The sequence below is a fragment of the Sturnira hondurensis genome, unplaced genomic scaffold (genome assembly GCF_014824575.4).
Source record: "Sturnira hondurensis isolate 20B ecotype Veracruz unplaced genomic scaffold, ASM1482457v3 Scaffold0009719, whole genome shotgun sequence".
Taxonomy (NCBI): domain Eukaryota; kingdom Metazoa; phylum Chordata; class Mammalia; order Chiroptera; family Phyllostomidae; genus Sturnira; species Sturnira hondurensis.
In genome coordinates this window covers 17,892,236-17,898,525 of record NW_028082350.1, presented here as the reverse complement: position 1 = coordinate 17,898,525, position 6,290 = coordinate 17,892,236, and the positions used below count along the sequence as shown (strand labels likewise).

The window sequence follows — 6,290 nt, the reverse complement described above, 5'->3', positions numbered from 1 at the left end:
GGGATAAACTTTTCAGAGATGGCAAGACTTAAAGAAAAAAAGAGGGAGAGAGATGTACTGCGGCTCTCTCCCAAGGACAAGCAGAAACGTATGACCCAGCGCGAAGGCTTTCCAGTGGAAATCTTCTTAAGGAAACAGAAAAGTCTGAATACTTGTGTGAATCTGTTTCCAGAATGTATGTCGGGTTCACTCCACCGTGGCACTAGCGATGTTTCAGGCCAGACAGCTCCTTGTTGTCGGGGACTCTCCTGGGCATTTCGGGGCGTCTCCTGGCGTCTCCACCCCCCTCTACCGCGGGTCCACAGGACCCCTCCTCCCGCCCAGTCACAGCAATTAAAGTGCCTCCAAGCTGGCACGTGTCCCCGATGGACAAAACAACCCCCGATGGCGAACCTGCCTTGTGTCGAATCGGGAGAGTTCTGTTCACCTGCGTCAGTTTGGAGGCAACACTGTCTTTAGGAGAACGTGATAGATTGAGAGCCATTCCGTTTCTCTAGGAAGGTTTTCCCACACATTTTGTTATGAGTTTTGGCAGAATTACACACTGCAATAAGCTAACATTTATACAGCGTGTTCTGTGTGCCAGGCGCCGAATACCAATCCGCCATCTGGCCCTCGCAAGAACCGGCCTCGGACTCGAAGAGATGTTAGTTGCTCAGATCACAAGGCTGATGACTGTGGAGCTGTGTGTGTGTGGGGGGTGCCCGCACTGGGGCTCCAGAACCTCCCTTTCACACAGGACGCCCAGGCAGAAAGCCATGCAAACAGAACCAAAAGGAGAAGCTGGGGTAGCCACACCTCATAGCAGAAAAAACAGTCTGTCAAACCAGGGCTGTAGTAAGAGACAAAGGACATTTCACAACGATCAGGGAATCAATCCACCGAGATAATGTAGCCCTTGTAAATATTTGTGCATGTACAACAGCAGCGCTTAAATATGGAGAGCAAATATTGACAGGCCTGGAAGGGGAGCGTGAGGGAGATAGAGGCAGGGGAAGGCGCTTTGACTCCTCCGTGACTTCGGTGGATAGATCACCCAAAAGCCAACCAGGACACATGGACCTTGGATGACCCACGAGACCAGGTGGATTTCATTGCTATTTTCGGATCGTTTCGCACCCAGGCAGCAGAACAGACACTCCTTTCGTGAGCATACGGGGCACTTTCTCAGACAGACCCTGTGGGAAACGCAGAGCGCGGCTGGTGCGTTTCAGACCGAAGCCACACACGGCCTCTCCCCCGACCACACGCAACGCGCGGGTCACTACATTTTCACGAAGCGGACGCATTTGTGAAGCCACGTAATCGTCACCAACATCCAGAAAGACAGCCATCGCCACACCTCGCAAATGCCAGCTTGCCTTCTTGTAAAACGCCCTCTCTCCAGAGTGAGATGCTTCCCTGCGTCTCCTGTTCGAGAGCATGACCGGGCGCAGTTTTGCCTGGTTTGGATGTGTGTGGTTGGAGTCCCACCACCGCCCAGAGTGTGTGAGGCGCCTGGGGCCGGAGCCAGGTTGCCCAGGTCGGGAGCCAGGTTGCTGCAGCCGGTCCCCGCCGCTGCCTGCGGCCGTGGTAGGCGTGGCCCGTCTGCGAGCTGTCTGGTTCACCACGTAAATTCACCGGTTCCGTCCAGTCCACTCTGAGTGGGCGCTGGGGTTCTTTATGTTTTCTGTGAGAGTAGGTGTGAAACTGCTCCAGACACGCTTCTGCGGATCTTACAGGGCACGCACGCACACACTCCAGGTGTCTACTCAGAATTGGAATTGTTATGTCCAGGAACATGTATTTGTCTTAATAATCACAGCCAAATGATTTTCTAGTGACCTTGAAAAGTGGGCAAAAATTCTTTAGATAGGGAACACAAAGAAATAAGCACAGAGGTTTTAAAAATGTCCAATTTAGTTACAATACATTTAAGACATTCTGCCAATCAAAAGATACTACCAAAGAGAAAGAAAACAAGTCCCAAGTGTTGGAGGAGATACTTAGAGCGCACAGAACTGCTACCACTGGCGTTGCCCTCGACAGTGACAATGAACTTGATAAACCGGAAGCAGGAGCCTGCCTGCTCCACCCAGAAGCCACGGTGTTTCACTCCCCAGGGCAGCGCAGTTCCGCCAAGGGGAGTAACATTCCCCCGACCCTTGGGGACCAGATTGTTGGGGGCCGGGGCGCAGGCGGAAGGGCTGGGCCATGGAGGCCTGTCGGTGTAACTAGGGGGTTAAGCTCCTCCAAAGTCTGGTGAAACTTGGGAAGCGGGTGGGTCATTTTGGGAAGGCACCTGGTCTGTCCCAGGCCCAAGCTGACAGACATAACCCCAGGGGAACAAAGGCACTCTCCCTCCCTCTCTCTCCTCCCTCACGACACGCAGTCTCGCGGTACACGCACCTGTTCTCCCCTGGCTCCTAGGAGGGAGGGAGCCGGACCCAGCACAGCCCTGGGCGGTAGCTGGAAACACCCCCTAAGCTGGCCGGGTGTGGGCTGGCCTGGACTTAGACAGAGAGCAGACGCTCGGGGCAGTGGCCTTCGTCCGGGCCCTGCTGAGGACAAGGCTGGACCTTTTCCTGGTGAGACGGATGGAATGGGACACGGGGACGTCAGGAGGGAACCCTGTAATTGTACGTCGTCAGTGAGCCTCGCCCCAGAGCCGCACCCTCCCAGGGGTCCCAGGGACTGTTTTTCCTCTACATGCTGCAGGGGTCCCTTCCACTGAGGGCAGAGCCAAGTAGCGCTTTGATGTCACCCATCCACATTTAAAGAGACAGCGCCACAACCAAGTCAGCACAACATCTGAAAAGGCACCGGGGGGAGCGTGGGGTTTCCCAATTTTCCATAGCGGTCTGCAAGTTAAATTAAACTGTACTGCACACAGGCCACGATAGGCAAAATTAAGAAGACTAATAACATTAAGTTTTATATAAAATATAAAGCCATGGAAACTTATAAACTTATAAATGATTAAATAGTCTCTTTCTGGACTTCTGAAACTCATCAAAAGCTTACAGCAACCCAAGAACCACTCACTACAAAAATGAGACGGAAGTCGACAAAAGCCCTCTGCTGAATGTCAGAAGGAAGGGCAAGCGGTGTGGCATTTCGCTCCAGCCTGGTCACGCTCCGGGTTCGCCGGGTTCTCGGCAGCCTTTAAACCCACAGTCCACGTCTCCCGCCCCAGCACGGAGTGATCAGCACTGGCCTCACTTGTCAAGAATCACCCTTAGGGATCTGTCTGGTAAAACCCTGGAAGGCCAGCTCAAAAGGTTTGCCTTTATCCCACAGAAGCAGAATTTGCTTTAGTGCTCAAGTTCCCCTCTGGGGTGGAAGCCGGGGATGGTCACTTGTCAGAAAATAGTCACGGACAAATGTTTTAACCACCATTGCCCAGAGCAATGAGTGAAATTGGAGCCAACTACGAACTGACCTACATGATTGGAAAGGAAGCCTGGAGCAATGAGATTCTTTGGGAAATAAGGGCTTTGAAAAACACTTACATGTTCTTTGGAAGCTCAGAAGTGGTGTGCAGGTGGCCTGGGGCTGTGTGTGTGCTCCAACAGATGGGGGGCCCTGCACCCTCACCCCCGCTGGCTGGCTGGGGAATCCGCCCTGGCAGGAGGAAGGGGACGTGGAGGCAAGCATGTAAGCTTCCTGACCACGTGCTTGGGGTGTGGGGGGGGGGGCCATCACATACGAAGAGCCCTCAACATAAAGCCAGAGGTTTTCTGTTTTCAGGCATTTTAAGAAATTTAGATCCAGTAATTGGTTGGCCACGAAGCTAATGAACAGAGACTGCAGTAGCCAGAAAAGAAAAATAAAACAGACTTGGCAAAATCAGTTAAGAAAACTCACCATTTGGATAAATAGCAACAACTGTAACAAGCAGCACGAGAAAAGCCTGTTGGGGGGGTGGTGGAGAACATGTATTTGCAGTGTTCTCACAGTGTAATGAGACTGCTCAACTTCCAACAAAGAGTATGAAGTACTGCCCTGGCTGCTGTAGCTCAGTGGATTGAGCACAGGCCTGTGAACCAAAGGATTGGGGTTCAATTCCCAGTCAGGGCACATGCCTGGGTTGCAGGCCAGTTCCCAGCGGGGGACTCATGAGAGGCAACCATACATTGATATTTTTCTCTCTCTCTTTCTCTCTCCTTCCCTTCCCCTCTAAAGATAAATAAATAAAACCTTTAAAAAAGTACGCAAAAACAAAGGGCCCATAAACAGGGAAAAGAAAAGAAGCAACCCACTGTGCCTGAGGAGTCCCAATAAGGGACTTACTAATACTTTAAGGAAAAATGCATGCTCAAAAAATGAAAAAGAACCATGTCTAAAGAACTGAAGGAAAGTGTGGGACTAATGTACCAAAGTTGGAAGTATCAATAAAGATGTAGAGATTATTTGAAAAAGTAAAAATTAGAAATAGCTGGAAGGGTGCTCGCTTCGGCAACACATATACTAAAATTGGAATGATACAGAGAAGATTAGCATGGCCCCTGTGCAAGGATGACACGCAAATTCGTGAAGTGCTCCATATTTTTAAAGACACTGAAATAGGGAACAGGCTGACAGGGTCCAGAGGGGAGAGAGGAAAGAATCATAGGGGAAAAGGGGATGGACTCACATGAACAAGTATAAAGGACACATGGACAATAACTAAGGGTGGGGGGTGGAAATGGGAGGGAGGTGGGGAGCATGGGGTGGGGGGCGGGCAGGGTTGGGAATATAAGACAGAAAGCTGTACTTGAACAAGAATTAAATAAAAAAATTATTAAAAAAGAAAGAAATAGCTGGAAGGTACAATAACTGAGGAAAAAATCTAGCAGAGCTACTCAAGAGCACATCTGAGCAGGTTGAAGAAAGACCTTTAAAGTAGATGAAGTGAAATCATACAGTCTAACAAACAATACAAAAGAAAGTATGAAAGTTTAGACAGCCCGAGAGATCTGTGACGTCAAACACGCCCACCACACACACCAGGTGTCCCAGTAGGAGGGACAGAGATAAGGCCCGGAAGGAATATTTGAAGAAATCACAGTTCAATCCCCTTACATTTGGTAGGAAGCATTAATCTCTACATCCAAGAATCTCAACAAACTGCATCTAAACACAAAGACACCCACATACGAAACATCATAATCAAATTTTCGAAATCAAGGAATCGCGAAGTCGGCAGAGATCCATTCCAATGCAGGGATGTTCAGTAAGATCGTCAGCTGATTCTCGTTAGAAACCGTGGCGGCCACACTGTCAAGGCGCTGAGAAAAACCAACTGTCACACACTTCTGTTTCTGAGCTGGCTGGGCAGCTCAGCCGGTTAGAGCACTGTCCCAGTGGCGAGGTTGTGAGTGTGATCCCCAGCTGGAGCACACACAAGAAACAGCCCAGGAGAGCAGAAAGAGGCAGGGCAACAAATTGATGTTTCTCTCTCTCCCCCTCCCCTTCTATAAAATCAATAAAACAAACAAAAACAAAAAAACAGTTCTGTCTGGTAAAACCTTCAAAAATGAGGAAGAAATTAAGACGTTGCTAGCAAGCCTATTCTAAAAGATAAGGCAGTAACTGGACGTCACACAAATGATGAATGTATGTATCAAAAAAGTGTCTGTGTGCTTTTCGAAGTGTCAGGACTGACCACGCTGCCGGCTCATTGTGGGTGAGACTTAGACGCAATATAGTTCAATCTCCATGACTTTTAGAACACAGTGCACAGAAATGAAATACGTGGAGAGTAACCATGTGACTTTGGCTTCTGGAGTGAGAGACCCATGCCTTCAAGATCAGGCCTCTCTAGCACATTCTGTCCGAACGCATCTGTACACGCCCAGGTCACCACGTATGTGGACCAGGTGTGATTACTTAGTCACTGGTACTTTTAATGGGTTGCCTAAGATGTGTAAACTATAAATAAAAGATTAGCCGTGAAATAATGATTTTCATGTCAATTTGTGACTGCTTTTGATTTTAACCGTAGAAACAATATTCTACATCCTAACTAAGGGCTGACGTCTCATTTGATTTTTTATGTTTTATTGAGTGTGTCGGGCGACGCTGGCTCACGAAAGCACGCAGGCTCCCAGTGGGCAGCTCGACCACACGCCGTCCCACAGTCGCACGGGCAGCCCCGTCTGGACCCCGCGTGTGCAGCCTCCCCACCGGCCGGCCGTGCGGCTGGAACTCAGGCCCACCACGCTCACACCTCTCTTTTGCTTGACTTCTCTGCAATCTTTGACAGTGTCGAGAGCGCCTTTGCCAGCGTCCTTTTAGCCTGGGGTTTCTCCGTCCAACGCCTTCTTTCT

At 49.8% G+C, this 6,290-nt stretch overlaps 1 non-coding gene across 1 annotated transcript; it reads left to right on the top strand.

Moving 5' to 3' along the window:
- Positions 1 to 4,425: 4,425 nt before the first annotated feature.
- Positions 4,426 to 4,532, top strand: LOC118994886 (U6 spliceosomal RNA). The gene has a single exon (XR_005068151.1). It is a non-coding gene; the product is annotated as a U6 spliceosomal RNA (small nuclear RNA).
- Positions 4,533 to 6,290: the final 1,758 nt, after the last annotated feature.